Source organism: Protopterus annectens, chromosome 3.part0 (genome assembly GCF_019279795.1).
Source record: "Protopterus annectens isolate FY-2018-M chromosome 3.part0, PAN1.0, whole genome shotgun sequence".
NCBI lineage: Eukaryota > Metazoa > Chordata > Ceratodontiformes > Protopteridae > Protopterus > Protopterus annectens.
In genome coordinates, this window is record NC_056731.1 from 830,815,172 (window position 1) to 830,836,987 (window position 21,816).

The 21,816-nt window shown below is 43.6% G+C and overlaps 1 protein-coding gene across 1 annotated transcript in view; it reads right to left on the reverse strand.

Moving 5' to 3' along the window:
- Positions 1-21,816, reverse strand: part of CDYL (chromodomain Y like) — a 758,082-nt gene that overhangs the window by 126,091 nt on the left and 610,175 nt on the right. The window lies entirely within an intron of this gene.

Genomic DNA, 21,816 nt, shown 5'->3' on the forward strand with positions numbered 1-21,816 from the left:
CCCGAACTGGGTAGGGTCCAGAGTTTGGAGATTACCAATGTCTGTTTATGAGTTCCATGATAATACGTTCCATAGCCTTGCAGACCAGGCTTGTCAGGCTAATGGGGCAATAGTTCCCCTTTGTGGAGTGGGATAACCTTCGTGGTGCCCCATTCAGAGGACACAAAGCCTGAGTGAGGCTATGATTGAACATGGTACTTAGGGTGCCAGTTCATTCTGTAATTCGTGTAGAATGCAGCCTGGGATATTGTCAGGTCCCATGGATGCTGTGTTCTTGGCTTTGAAGAGTGTTTTTTTTTTACCTGTGATTACAGGAACTTTGCATTCTTCCGTTATAGAGACGGGCCCTCTAGGAGGTGAGGGGGGGGTAAAGTTAGCACTGAACCTATCTGCCAGGATGTTGGCAATATCACTTGGTTGTGTACATGTAGTGCCATCGTGCCTTAAATCAGAGCAGATCTGAGTGTTGCCATTGAGATTCTTGGCATAGCTATAGAATGCTTTGTGGTTGTCTTTAGAGTCAGTGGCAATCTTGTTTTCATAACTAGCTTTGCAGGATTTTATGAGGGATCTCAGCTTCTTACTGAGGTTGACCAGGGAGTTCCTCCAGTCATGGGATTTTACTCTTTTTGCAACAGTTTCTTTTTTCTGTTGTAGAGTTTGTTTATGGCAGAAGACCACCAGATTGGCTTCCTTTTTTTGGAAGATAGCATCTTGGTTCTATTAGGGATAGCATGATCCATGCACTTGTGTAAGTGCTTATAAAGTGCATTTGTGTAGGATTCAGCAGTCGTACCTCTACTGTCCGTCTGCATGGGTGTCACGAAGTTTGCCACTTCTGTCTTAAGAAGTGTGTAGTTGGCTTTGGAGAAGTTTTTTATGGTGGTTTCCCTATTTGGGGGTGGGATGTGGATGTCTAGGGTGATTAGCTTGTGGTCGGATCTCACCAACGAGGAATTGACTTCTGGTGTGGAACACCGGTTGCCCATGTTGGTAATGACCAGGTCTAGGATATTGCTGCCCCTGATGGGGGTGTGAATAAGTTAATCTGCATTGGAATTTATAAATTTCAGAAAACGCTGAGAAAAAGAGTTGGTACATGAGTAGTTTTCCCAGTTAATGGTGGTGTAGTTGAAATCGCCCATTATTAGGGTGTTGGGTTGTACCCTAATACTTTCCAGTGTATCAAGAAATGAGGAGTGGGAATCCTGGGGCATGGTGGAGGGTCTGCAGCAAGCTACAATTTGGATTGCGGTCTTGCCCAGAGTTAGTTGCACTTGGACAATCTCAGATGCATTATGCTGTGCAACTAGCCTGGAGGTTTGGATATCCTTAATGAATACGGACACGCCTCCACCTTTAGTGCTTCGTCCGGGTTAGCTGGCAGAAAGGTGTGGTATGAATTATAGGCTGGGTAACGCAGGGGTGCTCTCTGGAGCTTTGAACCAGGTCTCTGTCACTGCACAGATGTTAACGTTTTCCATTTTAAGGAGTGCCTCGAGTGAGTGCATTTTGAGGTTTAGACTTCTAGCACTGAGTAGCATTACCCTCAGATTTTGCTTGCTTGTACCTGTTACAGTGGTGAATTTGTCATTTGAACCTTACCTAAAAAAGGCACTATAGGGGTAGCAAGAGCCTTAGCCAGTATCCGGAATCCCAAGGGCGACAGGTGCAGGCCATCTCTGGCAAAGCTTAGTGGTCTGTCGATCATGTCGTCCCAGGCTGACAAATACTGGATCCCCTTAGAATGACACCAAAAGCTTAGCCAATTGTTGAAGTCAATCATTTTGTCCTTGTACTGTGGTATCATTCTGGCGATGGCAAGATGCTACTCAGGGCTAGGGTCATACCTGCCTGGGCTACAAGATCGGAGAGTTCCTCCATGTCTCTTTTCATGCAGTCCAGGGAGGTACGTCTCAGGTCATTCACACCAACGTGGACAATGGCAGTGTCATATTTGTACTTGTTGTGGAGTGACCAGAGTGTGTGCGTTATGTGGCGGATCCTGGCACCTGACAGGCAGCCGATAGTAACTTTCTCCTTGTTTAGCCTGGTGAGTGGAACATCAGTGTGCCTGACTATAGAATCACCTATGACTAGAGTGCTGGGTACGTTGTTATGCCTTATGGGCTGTGGTTGAGCGGCAAACTGAATTTGTGGGCTATGTGTCATTTGGGTTGTGTTGGGGGGTGGAGTTTGCTTGTGTTTCTGCTTTGGAGGTTCCTGATACTTGGGCAGGTTTTTATTGAGAGCCTCCACAGATGTTCGTGTGTGTTTTGTGTTTCTATGTTTGTGTTTTGGTGGTGTAGGTTTTGAGAGACTATGTGATGAGCGTGATGTGGTGCAAGTGTTTACCTTCTCCTCTTGACTGTCTAGTCCAGTCTTGGGTTAGAGAACTTTGCTTCCAGTTTGGCTATATAAGTGCATTGCTCACAGGTTGTAGTGTTGGGTGGTAGGAAGAGAGGGGGTTGTCTGCGTACATGAGGCAACTGCTGCATTGCCCCAAGATGCCCAAATTAATCAGGTAGACAGGAGAAATCACCGGGAGCTGACACTTAGACATGCCTGGATAGGTGCTTATTTATTAAGTACTAAAAACTGCTTTCCTCTAGACAAGTGAGGAAAGTGGAGTGCTGTAGTAATTTGCAGCTTTAGTGCTTACAATGAGTTCTGAACAAGTGCAGAGTTCAAAGAAACCGATTTGAGTGCTGAAACTAGAAAACTGGCTAGTTCTAAAAAACAAAATTAAGCTAGAAGGCTTCCCCTCCAACACAGAAAGGCTTGGGGGCTCAGAAGCCTACAAACAGTCTATACACCACTTACAGGAAAGGCAGGAAACAAGCTTAACATTTTTTTTCTTTCCCAGATGCTCTCTTTGTACACAACAGGAGTGCCTGAAATCAGAATATGATCTCACTGCACTCAGTTGAGTAAGCAAATGAGATGGGCCCAGAAAGAGTATCCAAATACAAATTTACAAGAGGGGCAGGCAGTTTCAAAGCCACCAAGATTAACACCAAAACAAAACACCAGGAGGGTAAGATAAAATATATAGATGTATAGATGTATACAAGTACCACAATTCTAAAATAATGTTATTTGCTGATGATGTACTTCTCATACTACCTAATTCAAAAAAAGATCTCAGGTCTTTAATAAATCAAAATCAACATTTTTGTTATTGAAAAAAAAAAAATACAAGCAAATAAAAATCACATCACTGGCAAACAAGTTTCCACTTAAACCATTTAGGAATTATTTTGTGCAAAGATATGGAAGAGATATTAAATGTTAATTATAATACGATTAATCAGGATAATTAAAATATCAAAAATATCAGTGAACAAGTGGAATAACATATTTAAGATCTTTGAGGACAGGCTACAGTTGATAAAAAATGGTTTGACTTCTGAAGATAACGTATGTAGCCCAAGCTATTTTGTTGTTGCCTGAGAGATGTTTTCTTAAGGAAATAAGCTCACTTTTGTTAAAATTCTTATTATTTTCTAAAAGAAACAGTTGCTTTTTCACATCACATTAGACAGTGGGAACAATGAAGACTAAATGTTCCCGATATTGAATCTTATACAAGAGCCTCCATATTCAAAACTTATAGAGTGGATAAACCCAAACTACTCGTCTAACTGGAAATTGTTGCATTCAGTCATAACAACAAACTGTAGCAGATAGAATTAATAAATTATGGTATTCATTGAGTATCAATATACAATATAACATAGCAAAACCTACTAAATCAAATCTAATCAATCATCTCTTTGATGTCTTTAGGAAGTTTAATATGAATATGGATATAAAGCTTCGATCTATTAATTCCATTTAGCAGCACAAAGAACTTTCTTGATAGGGTACACAGAGAGGTTTTTATTTCTTGGGAACACAAGAATTTTATTTGTTGGCAACATTGCATCAGAGATCAAAAGGTCTTGGATACTCAATATTTATTGACATCTTATGGATTAACATCTCAAGACTGGCTACTACTTCAGAGCATTTTAACATATTCTCAGGATCTATGTAGAATAATAATTTTTAAGAGTATCCCAACACTTGGCTGTTTGGAATTGTATACATTAATATGAAGAATACTATTTCATATTTACATAGAGAAATAACTTGTAAAACAATACCTAAAACAACCTATTGGCAATATATCACTTAAGGCCATTTGACAGGTTTATCGCTAGAAAACAAATCAAACATTCTACTTTCTGTTAAACTAACATCTAACTCATAGTACTGGAGAACATTTAACTGGAAATTGCTACATAGATCCTTTAACACCTGATAAAAACTCAAAAATCAACTCTTTCAGAAATGGGTTATGCTGGAGATGTCAGTGGACATATAGAGTAGACTGGTCTCATGTTTTATAACTGTACTGATATCAAAATATAGTGGAGTGATGCTAATTTCCTGCAGGCTACATATACTGAATCATTTGTTTCATCTAAAGCTCAAATTGCATTGAATCTAAACAAGGGTCCTCACATGAATAAAACAAATTTGCATTTACTATGGACAATACTAACAATAGCTAAGAAATACTGAAGACAGCTCTGATGGAGATTAAAACCAAAGAGCTAAGAATTTATACTAAGCCATTAGTCAATAATCCCTGGAGTAAAGTTTTATCATTGACGGACACTCTGCAATTGGAATCAGTCTCTTCCTGATAATTATATATTATGATTTATCATCTATGTTTCATAAATATGTTGGTATCTTATTTTTTACTTACAGTGGATATAAAAAGTTTACACACCCCTGTTAAAATGCCAGTTTTTTGTGATATAAAAAAATGAGACCACAATAAATCATTTCAAAACTTTTCCCACCTTTAATGTGACCTATAACTTGTACAATTCAATTGAAAAACAAACAAATCTGTTAGGGGAAAAATATAAAAAATAAAAAATGTACAATAAGCTGGCCGCATTAGTGTGCACACCCTTAAACTCATACTTTGTTGAAGCACCCTTTTGATTTAATTACAGCATTTAATCATCTTGGGTACACACATGCCATCAATTAGAGACTCTGATTAACCCCAAATAAAGTTCAGCTGTCCTAGTAGGATTTTCCTGACATTCAACTCAATTGCCTGCTACAGCAAAAGCCATGGTTCGCAGAGACCTTACAAAGCATCAAAGGGATCTCATTGTTGAAAGGTATCAGTCAGGAGAGGGGTACAAAAAAATTTCCACAGCATTGCATATACCATGGAACACAGTGAAGACAGTCATCAAAAAGTGTAGAAAATATGGGGCAACAGTGACGTTGCAAAGAACTGGTTTGTCCCTCCAAAACTGATGAAAAGACCAGATGAAAACTGGTCAGGGAGGATGCCAAGAGACCTACAGCAACACTTAAGGAGCTGCAGGAATTTATGGCAAGTACTGGTTGTGTACTACATGCGACAACAATCTCCCGTAGTCTCCATATATCTGGACTATGGGGGTAGGGTTGCAAGACAGAAGCCTTTTCTTATACAGAACATCATCCAGGCCCGGCTAAAATTTGCAAAACATTACATCAAGTCTCCTAAAAACATGTGGGAAAATGTCTTATGGTCTGATGAGGCCAAGGATGAACTTTTTGACCACAATTCCAAAAGGTACATTTGGCACAAAAACAACACTTTCCATCATCAAAAGAAAACCATCCCGACAGTGAAGTGTGGTGGCAGTATCATGCTTTGGGGTTGCTCTTCTTCAGCTGGAACTGGGGCTTTAGTCAAGGTGGATGAAATTATAAACAGTTGCAAATACCAGTCACATTTGGCCTAAAACCTTTATGCGTCTGCTAGAAAGTTGAAGATGAAGAGGAATTTCACCTTTAAACACGACAATGACGCCAAGCATACATCCAAATCGACAAAAAAATGGCTTCACCAGAAGTAGTTTTGGAATGGTCCAGCCTCAACCCACACCTAAATCCAATAGAAAATCTGTGGGGTGACCTGAAGAGGGCTGTGCACAAGAGATGCCCTCGCAATCTGACAGAATTGGACCACTTTTGCAAGGAAGAGTGGGAAAATATTGCCAAGTCAAGATGTGCCATGCTGATAGACTCCTACCAAAGAGGACTGAATGCTGTAATTAAATCAAAAGTTGCTTCAACAAAGTATTAGTTTAGGGGTGTGCACACTTATGCAACCAGCTTATTGTACTTTTTTATTTTTTTATACTTTTCCCCCTAACAAATTATTTTTTCAGTTGAATTGTACAGGTTATAGGTCACAAAGTTTTGAAATGATTTACTGTGGTCTCATTTTTTATATCACAAAAAAACTGGCATTTTAACATTTTGAAATGATTTACTGTGGTCTCTTTTTTATATCACATAAACTTGGCATTTTAACAGGGGTGTGTAAATTTTTTTATATCTACTATGCAAGGCTGAATGTAAATATTGTATATAGTTATTTAATTTACTTAAAATGTGAAGTGTTCAACATATTTGTTTAAAATAAAAATTATCTGAGTAAAAATAAACAATCAAGACAATTATTTGACATAAAACTGTGGCAGATGCATCACTACATCCACCAAGAAATTCATTAAAATGAACTGCAACAGGACTATTGCTTGCATTAGTACCTTAGATGCTCCTGGATTTTTGTTTCTATACTTTTTGTTTCACCTACATACAAACAGAAAGAAGGAAAGGTAGAACCCCCCCCCCCCAAAAAAAAGTCAGTTCAGTCAAGGGAGAGAAAACATTTTATAGATATACAATAAATCAAAGTCAACATAGGGAGGGGAAAGTAAAGCTATATCAAGTGAATAATGGCAAGCCAAAAAGGATGGGATCAGGTCAAACTCTTGCACTGTGGTCATCAAGGAAGACTTAGCTAATTCTAGTCAGATAATGTGCAGGTGACAGGCAGTCTTCAATTCATTCACACTGGGCCTGAAAACTCCAACATCCAAAGATGCACAATGCACTGATGCTTGACGGGATTAGGTCCACTACTACTCTTTCAAAAATGTATGGCAAAAGGAAAGCCTCCAAAAAAATGAAAGATGGCAGACAGACTTTATCCATAAGGATATTACACAATCTAGCGGTCTTGCTGCAAATACAAATATGAATCTGCTTATATATTCTTAATCCATATTTAATACGGTTACTCTGTACCTTTCCTATAACCATTTCATTTGTATTCATATACTTTCACTATTATTTATTCTACTACTTGCCACTTCTGTATTTTGTTTTTGCTGATGATTATATAGGAGCTTTTTCCCCAGGCCTCTGTTGAAGAGAGATGACACTACAAACCTAGTCAGATCATCCTGATAAACAAATGTCAAATAAAAGTGGACAGCAAATTTTATTGATTTTCATCTGTTACCAAGTGAGTGAACTGGTCTAAATGACCCTTTTCAGCCATGATGTTGCCCAGAGACATTTTAAAGCACACACAAAACTGCATGCAGAGTTAAAGATTGAACATGAACATACACACTTGAGACAGCATGGTCTACAAAGCAATATCCAATGGATTTTAGATTTACAGAATTATATATGTGGCATTTAAGACACATTTAACATTTTGCTCAAACAGTTGCAACAGTTTAAGCAAAGTAGAATCAAGGTGTGACTTTATGAGTTGGAAGATGTTTAGTAAAGAGGAGGAGGATAATGGTCACTTGCTACCATAAATAAAACTGGCTCAGGAGTTATTGTAGATAAAGACTTGCAGGGCTGACTCCAGCAAGGGGAACGGGTTCACCATTATCCATAAAGACAGGAGGGATCTAACATTGGAGAAAAGATATCTTCCTCACAGCTCTGACTTTCAGAGTTCAGTTCTGACTTTCTTGCTCTCTCCTGGCACTGTTGCCCCCTCACCTCTGAAAAAATGGTTGATTGATGAGATGCACTAAATTATCCATATTTTACCAGTAACAAAATGTGTAACCAGAATGTTTACTGCAACATGTAATCTGGGCATATTCTTAAAACAATTAGCTACATCACAAAGTCTTGACTTCCAAGTACTATAATTTAAAAATGGAGTAGTCTGGAGGGCTAAGTTTAAGTTAGCTTGTCACACTGAGGTTCATCTGAAAGGAAGACAGAAGTGCATGCTCAGTGAAGCCAACCTGTGCAGTGTACCCTGTGTATTATACCTCACGAGTTCTTGTTTTTTCCAAGAAAAACCTTGCCTGGATGAGGACCTCTCATGGACTTTTCTTTTAGTTAAAAGACAACCTGTACCCTGGAAGGATGGTGTGGTCTGAGCAGTGTCATAAAGGTAGTTTCTATTTTGAAACTGCAAAGGCAAGTGGGCTAATACTTCAGTCTGTGGATTATAGAATAAACTTGTGTTTTATGTATGTACTGCTTCCAGTGTCTTTTTAGAAATTACAGTGTATACACACACAATTAAACATGACCACAGAAACATACATACACATACATAAAAGCTGTGTGTGGGAGTGTATGCACGCATGTGCACTACCAGTAATGTTGAGAAATCAGTTAGCTGAACATGAAGTGGTGTTTCGTATCACACCTCTCAAACTCTTAGCACAAGAAATCTGGACAATGTTTAAAATAATGGGGGGGGGGGGGTCAACAGCCCAAAAATAGGGACATATTTTAAATATTGCTAATATAAGCTTAGAAAGTTGATAAAACAACAGGATTTATGTTAGCATGCATTTTCTGAAGGGTATGAAATCTGAAACTCTAAAATATATGCCTTTATTTAGTGACTTCAGTCTTCACCGATTTGCCAGAAAACCACAAATTTAATGAGAAACAGATGAAAAATATGGGGCAAAAATCTGGACAGTTGAGAGGTATGCTTCCTATAAAAATTTGAAAAATGAGGTGAAGCACTTCGCTGAAGAGAGAATGCATCTAGTCACAAAGGTAGCAAATGAGATCTGAGTTATTAAAGGGGCTGTTGCATTATGGAAGGGAAAATTGTTAGGAGCTCAAGGCTGGAGGACTAATGCTGCCAGGCTGGATCCAACAAAGAGCTTGAGGATCCTTTATGTTGGATTGAAGGGACTGAATAAATGTATGTTTATTTTGGTTTCAACTGCAAAACAAGTGTTTTCTTTGCATTTGTGCTTATGTGCTCAACTGCAGTACATGCAAATGACCTTTGGAAAGCTGACAGTTTGAGCCACACTATGTGACAGCAGACCATTTTAGTGTTTATTTGTACAATCATACATATGTAAACATATAATGGAGTATGTTGGAACTGGAGTCTTTAAAGGTTGATGCTTCAAAATATTGAGATAGGACAGCTTTTTATCTGCTTATCACCATGTCTCCAAACTGGAGCATCTGGGGGGGGTGCAAACCTCCTTAAAAAGGAATTCTGTTCACATAATCCTGCTAATTATTTTTTTTTCTGCAGCCGATCAGCAAATAGCCCCTTATCCCACCACAAGAGCCAGGTTCATTTTTTTTCTCAAGCAGGAACCTTACAGCCCCACTTTTTACCTGGCTGTGGGGTACACACCTGTTTTGACTCTACCCGAGGGTAAAGATTAGCTACATTCCAGAAATTCATCATGCAATACTGCCCAAGTCCCTCCTACCAAAACCAACCTAACCCCATTTGCCACAACTGCAACTTCCTAATCACTGTTGCTTGGGAGAATGCACAAATACTTCTGCGCATGTCTTAATTGGCTCCTGTGCAGTCACCTTTGACCCATGAACTGAAAATTAACCATTTCAAAACATGGACAGCAAAGTCTATTGCATTTATGCTTTCATCAATTTATTACACCAAGACTTCATCAGAAATTAATCCGTTCTCAAAATCAAAAAAAAAAAAAAAAAAAAAAAAAGAAATTAATCCGTTCTCACAAAAATGAAAAACTTATTTGATTGTGTCATATGATTAAGTCCCACAAATAATGTTAAATGCACAATCAAGTGCAACAAATGCTCCTACATAATTAATTACTGGAAAAGTGTTACTAACAAGAAAAACAGCCTCATTGGCAGCCTTCTGTTTTAAGATGCAGTTAAATGTTCAGTCATACAAGCCAGTATTTTTGTTTCTTGCAGCCTTAGCTTCCAGCATAACTCCTTAATATCCAATAATGTTTCCATGCTTCCTCCTGATTTACCTCTTAACTTACTTGACCAATACAAAAAAATGGAAATTCCTGAAGCAATGCATAAAATCAAATGTTAAAAAAAAGCATTGGATAGCTGTCTGTGCTTAATGGCATAAAACTGTTTATATATTCTTCATGACTGTACCAGAGATGTCCTACCCATGTGGAATGTATTCCAGCTATTACACAATCAATTATGGACTACTGTAAATGTATCTGTAATAGTTCTAGAAGTCCATAAAAATAAGTTTCTGCAGGCTTCCTGCTGTCCTTTTTTAAAACTTGCCTCAAAATATGCACTTTTCTTAGAGATAAACTTTGGCGTGTGTCCTACCTGTTGAATACATCTGCATAGCCCATTAACATGTTCCAGTAGTTCATAATTATGCTCTTGACAGTTACACTGCCACACTGTATTCTAGGACAAACATATTACTCTGGTCATTTGAATTTTCACTTCACTAACTGCAAATAAGGATAGCATAGTAACAATGTGTTTGTAACTCATGTTCTGTGTATTACAATTTCAAAACTTGTTATAATTTTGTTCTAGACATGTCCCTATTTATAAAAATATTGCTTAGTGTTTAGACAGTGTGTGCAACATTGGACACTAGCATGGACAAAATAAAGAGCTATTCATTGCACAGTGGCATTTAGCAGTACCCCATATAGCAGCAAACCTACAAAACTAGTACTTAGTACTTTAACATGTAATACAGAAAGGCTGTGCTTGGAGCTAAGCTTAGGGCAGGTAGTACAAACAGCACTAATATCAGATTACACTACCTAACATCTAGCCTTAACCCCAGACACTACTAGGGTGGCCCCTGTAAAATCGTAATAGCACAAATCTAATACAGAACCTGACGACATGCATTTGCAATTTCCGAATGTCTGTGTGGGCAGCTTGGTAGATATGGGCATCCTGAGACAAATGTAGCAATTGTCTCGTACTCAGACAACCTTTTAATCCTAAAAGAAAACACAATATGTGACAGGCATACATACATAACTTCCTTGGTAGCAAAAATGTCACGTACAAACAATGTTGTCAAGAACACACACTACCATCCTTCACACACACACAGCACAGACCTCCTTATGCTGTGGCACTTAGAAATCTCTCCAAACCTCACTATGCTGTGGCACTTAGAAATCTCTCCAAACCTCACAGACTTCCCAAGTGATCAAATGGCAACACCTATCTTCAGGTATCAGTAAAGCACATACCAAAAACACCACTACACATAAGCCTATATTCAATGATCCCCCAAGAACAAAGCCGATAAGGCAAGCAAACACTTACCTAGTACGCTTGTCATAGGAGTTTCTGTTTTACCACACACACAGCTGCCCCTGTCACCAAGCTGGACAAAAAGATAACTGTTAGTTGCCTATTTGGAGCTAGGATCTGCCATATCGCACATTCACAAGTCACTGCACCACAGGTACCAATATGATTTTATCATAGTCTTTGTGGGTGTAAATGACCCAAGATGTATCTCATTGGACTACACGAAAAAGATACATTATAGATCTCTCTGAATGTGTGTCACACACAGGTATGTGTCTTGCAATGCGCAGCATTCTACTTCACCAAGGATGATGCCACAGTATGAAAAGAAAATGACAATTCATTCACAGGCTCGCCAGGGGAATCCAATATCTATCATCAACACAGCAAAAAAAACACCTCAAGACAACCTTAAGGCATTACTGTTCAATGTTAAGAGCCTAAACAAGGAACTTCACACCCTATAAACTCTATTCACTCTGGAGGAGAACGCAGGCATCGGTGCTGTTACCAAGACTTGGTTTAAAGCTGCATAAAGTACTCCAGCAGAAGGCTACAGTGCTTTCCACACATTTAGACTAACAGCAGCACAGACAGGGGCTAAAGGTGGAGGTGTCTTACTGGACATTAGCAACAAATGCAACTCCAGGTTGGTTAAACAGGATGATGCTCTGGAGTTCAATCATGTCCAAGTCTTCATAGACAAGGTTCAATACCATGTCCTGGCCAGTTACAGATCACCCTCTATGACCCACGAAGCTCAATTCTTACCTAGACCTACTACAGGCACTCACTATCCAACCAAATACACTATTCATGGGAGACTAACTATCCCTCTATAAACTGGGTAACGTACAGAAAAAAGAAGTTATGTACTCACCATAACGTTCCATGTTTGTTGTCTATAAACTCACCTTCATACTTGCTGGTTGGGTTTGGAACTGCGCATCGGTCCTGACTCGGCCTTATTACTAAAGCTCGAGAGCTTCCACTGGCTCGAGCCTAGACCCTATCCCATGATGCCCTGGGAAAGCAACCCAGATCTTGTTTGCAAGCTACCAACAAAAAAAGTTATGTTCTTACCATGACGTTCCATCTGAGTAGTAGACTTCATTCTTCTGCACATATGGGTATACGGATCTGATTCGGATCAGAGCCGGCAAAACTTTTCAAGCATCAGCTTCGAGCTCCAAGCTCCTCCCTTACCTATATTACATCACTTCCTGCTATCTAGCCCCAGATAGAGTTTGCTGACACTAAATGGCAACATAACCACAATTCTAAACAGGAAAACCTGAAGAGTGAGGGGGACGGAGGGAGGGAAGGTGCAGAAGAATGAAGTCTACTACTCAGATGGAACGTTATGGTAAGAACATAACTTCTTTATCTGAAGTAGTTGACTTCATTCATTCTGCCCATATGGGACAGAGTCCCCAGCTACTAATATTCCTGGGAGGCCATTATGGAAGGATATTTCTGAGTACCGCAGTGCCAAAGGATGCTCTCCCTCTAGAAATAAGATCCAATTTATAATGAGAGATGAATGTGTGCGAATTGGCCCAAGTCGCTGCTGCACAGATATCGTCTAACGGAACTCTTGACCAGAAAGCTGCAGAAGTGGCCATTGCTCTAGTGGAATGAGCCTTCAATACACCAGGAGGAAATAAACCTTTGTCCTTATAAACCTGTGCAATACAAAGAGTTATCCACCTTGCTAAGGACACTTTCGAAACTGCTTTGCCCAAAAATGCTTTAGAAAAGGATACAAACAATTGATCCGACTTCCGGAAGGGTTTAGTCCTATGGAGGTAAAAACGAAGCTGTCTATGGACAGCCAATAAATGAAGCTTACGTTCACCACTATTTTGAAAATTTGGGAAGAAGACTGGCAAATTTATAGACTGATTAATATTGGCTGCTGAGGACACCTTGGGAAGAAAGGAAGGGTTCGTACGCAGCAAAACCCTATCCTTGTGGAAAACCAAACGGGGGCAAAGAGGATAAAGCCTGCAACTCAGAAACTCTCTTGGCTGAAGTGATGGCGACCAAGAAGGCCATCTTCCACGACAAAAACTTCATCGGAACTGAACCGGCTGGCTTGAAAGGGGGAGAGGTCAAAGCCTGAAGGACTAAAGTCAGATCCCAGGGGGGCACTGTTTCTTTAACTGGTGGTCACAATAAAAAGGTGCCCTTCAGAAAAGCTTTACACAGTTTGGCAGAAGCCAGAGCAACCTTATTTTCACCCACATGAAAATTAGAGATGGCGGTCAGCTGAACCTTGATGGTGGAAGCACTAGCGCCTGATCGAAAAAGATCTGCCAGAAAATCCAGTATAACTGGAACGGGGGGCTGTAAACAGATTCAAATTACGCTGAGAGGCCCAAACGCAAAAACGTCTCCTCTTGCTATTGTAGAGTTTACTAGTGGAGGCTTTAAGAGAAGCTACCAGAATATTCTTAACAGGGGATGAAAGTCCGGGAGTCCTGATGATCATGGGAACTGGAGCAGCCACTTTGGGCAGGGGCAAGCCCGATGGGTGAGAAATCAGATCCGGGCATGGATCTAGAGTCCATGGAGGAACCAACAGGTGAGACCATAGGAAGGGAAACCACACTTGACCCGGCCAGAAGGGAGCTATGAGAATGACTTTGCACTGCAGCCGGCAAGCTCTCTGAAGGAACTTCGGAATAAGAGGTAACTGGGGATAAGCATACAGTAGCCCGGGAGGCCAAGCATGGACTAGAGCGTCCCTGGGGACATCCCCTAGAGGGGGGGGGGAGCGAAGAAGTTGCTGCACTTCGCATTGGGAGGAGATGCGAAGAGATCGCAGCAAGGTTGACCCCCAAACACGGAAGATCTTCTCCGCCACTGATTGTTTCAGAGACCACTCGTAAGGCAGAAGGATAGCCCTGCTGAGACTGTCTGCTAGAATGTTGGAGCATCCCGGGATATGCGTTGCTATGAGAAACCGGCTGGTGGATATGGCACACTCCCAAACCCTCGTGGCCTCTCGACAAAGGGGGTAGGATCGGGTCCTTCCCTGTTTGTTAATATACCAGACTACAGACATGTTGTCTGATTGAATGTCTACTGTCCCCAGAGGTAGGAGAGGGTGGAAGGCTCTCAACGCTAAAAGCACTGCCCTCATCTCCAGGACACTGATGTGTAGCTTGGTCTCTGGAGGGGACCACGTGCCTTGGATTGTTCTTCCCAGGAAGCGCCCCCACACCCGAGCTGGGAAGCGTCCGTGGTCACCGTGGCTTGAGCCGGAGGGGCTAGAAAGTTGTGCCCTGCTAAAATGTCTGCAGATCGAAGCCACCACTGTAGTGACGTTCTGCATGTCCGATTGATTCGGATGTGGAAATCCATCGGAAGGTCTAGCCAGGACCATTGAACTGCCAGATTCCACTGAAGGACCCTCATGTGAAGACGTGCAAGAGGGAGGATAGAGACTATGGCTGCCATCGAACACAGGGCCCTGAGAACATCGGCTGCTTTGACTACTGAGTGATCCAAGATTGCCGATACATGGAGTCTGAGATTTTCTATTCTTTTCGGGGTGAGAAAAATCTTTGACTGAATTGAATCCAACCTTGCCCCGATGAAGTCTATGATCTGAACCGGAGCCAGCTGTGACTTGTTGACATTGATCGTGATTGCCTAACTTGTGAGCCAGACCGAGGAAGTAGTGTAGGGCCTGACACAAGAGAAGTTTGGTGGATGCAGCGAAGAGCCAGTCGTCTAGGTAGGGAAATATCTGGATGCCCTGAAGTCTCAGGTGAGCCGCTATAACCTTGGTGTACACCCTGGGAGCTGTGGTGAGACTAAAGGGTAGGGCTCTGAACTGAAAGTGAATGACCCCCAGCCGGAAGTGTAGAAACCTCCTGGAGCTCTTGTCGTCCTTGATGTGATGGTAAGCGTCCTGGAGGTGTAACGAGCACATCCAGTCGTATTCTCTCAGAAACCGACAGGCTGAGGATAGACAGGTCCAGAATGGGCCTGAGGTCCCCCGTCTTCTTTGGCACTAAAAAGAACCTGGAGTAGATGCCTGATCCAGATTGATCGGGGGGGGGGGGATCGGTGCGATGGCTCATTTTTGTAGCAGCTTCGAAACCTCTACAGCTGCAGCCTCCCTGTGAGCGGGTGGAACATCTGGAAGGCATGCTGGAGTAATGGGACATGAAATGAAGGGGATAGAATATCCTCTGGATATGATGTTTAACACCCAGCGGTCCTCAGTAATGGAGTCCCATGCCGCTGGATGTAAGGAAAATTTTCTCCCGACTGCCTCCAGAGTAGAGCAGCCGGGCAACCCCTCAGGGATGCTGTGCCGGTGTGTCGGAAAAGGGTTCCCTAGACCCGAAGTATCTGGGACCCCCTCTGCCTCTGGGACGGCATCGGTCTTGTCCACCTCAGTCTCTGGGGGACGAATCCTCCTGAGTGTCACGAAATGACTGTGATTTCCGGAACCACATCTTCTTTTGCCCCTTTTGGTTCCTGGAATAGGACCTCTGGGGTTAGAGGAGCGGATTCCAATGGCTGAAAGTCTTTCCGTCCTTCTCAATCTGGGTTAGTGTGTCACGTACAGTCTTCCGAAATAGGGATGATCCATCGAAAGGGGCACTGATGAAAGACGCCTTAAATGTGTCCGCAAATTGACAACCTGAACCAGGCGTGACGCCTCAAGGCAGCGCCTGTACCAGCAGCTCCCTCCGTAGCATGAGAGAGGAGGATACATGGAGGTATTAGTCACTGATTTCAGTGTAGTCATCTTCGCAGTGAAAGACCGCTTGTCCTGGTGCGACAGAGACTCCGGGGGCGACTCAGTTAATTCCAATATAAGGTTTCGCTGCAGTGGGAAAATATGTGCCAAGTAGTTCAGCGCACGATTAGAAAATGTCGCTAACGAGTACATGTGCTTCCCGAAACGATCCATCGACCTAGACTCTGTCTGGTGGATGAACAGAGGAACTCTCCTGTGCCAGTTCCTTCTTTGTGGCAGCTGCAACCACCAAAGCATCTACCGGGGCTCCTTAAGACCATGCCTGCCTGTCCGACGGCGGGGAAAGAAGTGTGATGAGGTCTACCAAAGGGTCCGCTGGAGGGGAGACCCTGGAAGTAGATGGGCCGGCGCCAAAGGCCTCCAGGAATACGGACTCATCCGCAGAGGGTTTGGGGCTGACCAATCTCCTCTTTGGTGGAGGATCTCCATAATGTCTCCGAACGAGATGTCCCCGGTAGGTGATCTGGGGGGAACCCTCTCCTTCATCCAAGTCCGTATCAGTGGTAATGGACTCAGGGGAGTCCAAATGCCTCCTCTTACACTTGCGCTTACGAGGTTCCTCTCCAGTGGGACTCTGAAGAGGATTCGTAAGCCTCCGGGGGTTCCCTGAGGGGAATAACCTGGGGTTGCTTTGGCACGGGCTGTCCCTGTGACAGAGTACTGGGAGCAGAATCCAAAATCAGAGGGGTCTGGGTAGGATCCGAGTAGGTGACCTGTGGTCTCAACCCCTGGGAGAGAACCCTTTCCACTGCCCTGAATGCAGATGGAGAGCACACCTCCGTAGAACGTAAGGATGAGGCTCTCCCCGGCACCGAAGCAGGTATCGGTGCTGATGGCGGGGTAGTCCGGGCACCGAGGATGGGATCCGAACAAGTGAGATCTCGATCCTCGGGTCCGACTCCCCGACCACGGCTCCGAGAGTCCCCTGGATCTGAGATCGGATTTGAGAAACTCAAGGTAACGGCCGGCGTCGAGGACACGAGAACCATCAGCGCCGACCCAACAGCTCCAAAGGGTTTCGGACCCGAAAACCCTGAAGCATCGGGTCGGATTGGGGAAGGAGCAATAGGGTGGAACATAGTTGAAGGAGGAGGACCTTCTCCAATGGGAGAGGGCCCTGGTAAGACCCCCATCTGAATCTGGTTCTGAATGAACCTCCTCATTAGCCTGTCCATATGAAGGTCGGAGATGCTCAGAGTCGACCTGGAGGAAGCGACAGACTCAGGTCTGGGCCGGGTCTGAGGGGAGTGCCTCAGCTCCGAAGACTCCGTCGGCTCCGGCAAGAAATGGGGAGAGCAGAGCCGAGGAGAACGAGACCTGGGTACCTTTGAAGGGGAGCTGGAGAAAGACTTCCTGTCCGGTGATCTTTTCCTGGGCCTGTCCCTCTCTGTGGCACTTCTCCCTTCTGCCCCTACCTCTCTGGGACGACTCAGACGAAGCAGGCCTGGCAGGAGGTTGAGTCCCTGCCTGCACAGTGTCACTGGCTGGGGAGGAGACAGAGGCAGACTCCAGGGCAGAAGCTGGCAGCAGACCCTTAGCCACAAGCTTAGCCAGACGATCCTTCAACGCCCTGGGGTTAAAGCCTGAAAAAATGTCGCAGGATGCAGACAGATGGGCGACCCCTAAACATAGAACACACTGTGTGTGGCCATCGGATGGTGAGAGCTTATGACCACACACTGTGCACTTCTTAAATAGAACCTTAGGCTGTTCAGCCATAATAGAAACAGTACAAGCCCTAACGGCCCACTCACACACACACTTAACAGGGATTGAGCCTAGGCAGGAAACCAGTATCACAAAACGAAACACTTAAAACGAAACCTTACCATCTTGCTTAGAGCTCAGAGACCACGATGCTGACTCTTAGAGCGGCAAATGAGATCTGGGGCTAGATAGGAGGAAGTGATATAATATAGGTAAGGGAGGGGCTTGGAGCTCGGAGCTGATGCTTGAAAGGTTTTGCCGGCTCGGAACTGAATCGGATCCGTATACCCATATGTGCAGAATGAATGAAGTCAACTACTTCAGATCTTATACTGTAGATAAAGTTAATCATCATTAGCCTATATCACACGAGGCAAGAAGAGAGAAAGAGTATATACGTAGGCAATCCACAAAACATTCCTCTCAATCCTCCAGGAGAGGGGGTAGGAGGAAGGAGAGTGGGACACAAGTATGAAGGCGAGATTATGGACAACAAACATGGAATGTTATGGTGAGTACATAACTTCTTTATGTTGTGTTGTCCTAGCTCGCCTTCATACTTGCTGGTTGGGACAGCGTCCCCAGCACCTTCTTTCTTGGGTGGCTCAAGGGAACAAGCTCTTTCGAACAGTGGAACCAAAGGATGCCTTGTTCCAGGAGGCGATGTCTACTTTGTAATGAGTGATAAAGGTATGGGGGTTGACCATGCTGACCATATGGCTGCAGCACAGATCGAATTCATAGGTAATCTGGCCTGAAAGGCAGCTGACACAGAAATTGCTCTTGTTGAACGGCCTTTAATCTTTCCTGGCAATTGCTTATGTTAAGAGTTATATATACATAGGAGATGGTGTCAGTGAGATACTTTGATAAAGTAACCTTTGAAACCGGCATGCCCTTTTTACTGACTGAGAAGGAGACAAAAAGCTGATCAGATTTTCTCCACTCTTTGGTTCTATGCAAATAGAAACGTAGTTGTCTGTGTAGGTGTAACTGATGGAGCTTGTATTCTGCCTTGTTGCCATGATTTGGAAAAAAGACTGGCAGGTCAATAAATCGATTCAAATTGGTCTCTGAGCAAACTTTGGGAAGAAAGGAGGTATCAGTTCTAAATGGATATTGCAGCCAATTGTACTCTAACAGTAGCTGCAGCTGCACGTTGGTTGAAATTTCAGCTAAAAAGTCTAAAATAGTAGTAACAGGGGTTGTAAAGGGATCGACATTACTTTTGGAAGCCCAACAAGAAAACCTTTTCCATTTGCTAGCATACAGTTTTCTAGTTGCAGATTTATGGGATGAAACCAAAATATGATGCACTGCCGGAAATATGTCCAGAAGCCTGGCTAAGATTGGAAGTGCAGCAGCCAAGCTGTCAACTTGAGAGATTAAATGGAGGGATGCAGCATTCCTGACTGGCGAGTCAGAATATCCCGTACTGGGTCAAGGATCCAATGCTCTTCCTGGAGATGGGGCCATAGGAAGGGGAACCATATTTGTGGCCAGTACGGCGCGATGAGAATTAGCCTGCGACTCAATGATCTGGCTTATTGAAGAACTTTGGTTATAAGCGGAAACGGGGGAAAGGCATAGAGAAGTCCCGAGGGCCAATTATGTACAAGTGCATCCCTTGGTGATTACCGGGAGGGGGGACTAGGGCAAGATAGCTGCTACATTTGGAGTTCATGGATGTGGCAAAGAGGCCACAGCAAGGCTGGCCCCATTTGTGAAAAACGTGGTTGGCAATTTCCTGTTTCAGGGACCACTTGTGAGGCATAAGAAATACGCTGCTCAACTTGTCCGCTATCACACTGGATTTTCCCAGGATGTGCATTGCGATCAGAAAACGTTGAGAAGATATTGCCCATTGCCATACTCAGCCTCTCGGCATAGGGGGCAAGATCTGATTCCGCCTTGTTTGTTGATGTACCACACTATGGACATATTGTCTGTCTGGATTACAATCGTACCTGGTGGAAGATAGCTCTGGAATGCCTGCAATGCCAGTAGTACGCATCCTGGAGACCGATGGAGCATATCCAATTGTCTTTTCCTAGAAGAGGGAGTATCGACTGCAGTGTTACCATCAGGAACTTCATTTACTTTATGGACTTTAGTCTGCTGAGATCCCAAATTGTCCTCCAGTCCCCTGTCTAGACTGCTGAGATCCAAAATTGTCCTCCAGCCCCCTGTCTTCTTTAGAACTAAAAAGAACCTTGAGTAAGTTCAGGATCCGATTATGTCTGCGGGGACTTCCTGGATGACTCTTTTCTAGCAACCCTTGAAACTCTAGGGTTGCTTGATCCCTTTGACAGGGTGGAATGTCTGGGACTGACTGACTGTGGGGGAGGTGTAGAGAAGGGTATGATGTATCCCCAGGATATAACTGATTGCGCTTTGTTGTAAATGATGTTTCGCCAGGCTTCAAGGTACAGTGATATCTGCCCCGACTGTCTCCAGATGTGGTCAGTCAGGCCTCCTTTCAGGAGTGCTGGAAAGGCTTACCAGAGAAGGGATCTCTGCACCCTGATTCTAAGGTCCCCCCTCTGTCGTGAGGGTGGCATCTTCCATTTTTATTCCTCCCTCTGACCCTGGGGGAAAATTAACCATGTGTGTCAGGCAGAGTTCCTTGGTAATTACAGAACCACATCTTCCCGCCCCCTTCTGGCCCTTGGGGTAAGGCATGGTAGGGATGGAAAGACATACTCCCATGGCAGACAGAGTTTTGCATTCTAGTTTGCACCTGGTCAGAGTCTCGTTCACTTTTGGCCCGAACAAGGATGAGCCGTCAAAAGGGCTGTTGAAGGAAGACTTGGGGCTCCATGAAGTTGCAAAGGCGCATCCAGGAATGCCTCCAAAGTGCTATTCCTGTGCCTGCAGCCCTACTCGCTGTGTAGGAAATGAACCATATGGAGGAGTTAACTATAGAACCTAGGGTAGCAAGCTGAGAGGAGAGCTTATTCGACACCTCAGCAGATGTAGAACCTTAAAGGGCATCTCCCAGCTCTTTCAGGAGATCCCTCTGAAGTCTGGTAAAGTGGGCTAGGTAGTTCAGCGACTGGAGAGTAAAGGTCGCTGGGCTAGGTAGTTCAGCGACTGGAGAGTAAAGGTCGCTGACGAGAACATACTCTTACCATATCTGTCCAACATTCAAGATTCCTGATTCGATGGATGAACAGATGGAAGGTCTCAGCCATCTCTTTCTTGGTTGCCGTTGCCACCACCATAGCATCTACTGGAACACCTTTGGTCAGGAATTCTTTGTCCGCAGAGGCAGTGATAAACTTGTTCGACCACCTTCAGTGATTCTGGGGAGCCCCATGCCTTTCGACTCACCACCCTAAGAAGTGATCGAAAGGCGGAGACACCCAAGAGGTGGAGGGTCGAAAAACAAATGCCTTCAGGTACACAGGTTCATCTTCAGAAGGGGCTAGAGTCTTTCAGCCATCTCTCTGTTTCAGGGCCTCAAGAATGTCTTAAAAGGAGAAATCCTCAGTGGGTGACCTTGGGGAACCTTCTGATTCCTCCAAATCTGTATCTGAATTGACAAACTCCTCAGGGGAGTCTAGATGTTTCCTCTTACAGGTTCTCTTTCGAAGAACCTCTCCAGAGGAATCCACCAGGGAGGTTTCGGAAGAGAGAGACTCACCCAATGGGGCGAACTGGGGAACAGGTTCTCTAGGCCTGGGGGGAGAGATGGAGCAGAGGTAGCAGACGGCTCTTTTGAGGGAAGAGTGCTTGAATCCATGGATGTGGCTGTCTAGGGGGACGGCATGCTCCGCATCACCCTGAAGGCACCAAGATCCGGACCCGAGGAAGCCTCCAGCTCAGAAGAGCCTGGAAACTTTCCCCGCACCAAGGATATATATATCCATATATATATATATATATATATATATATATATATATAA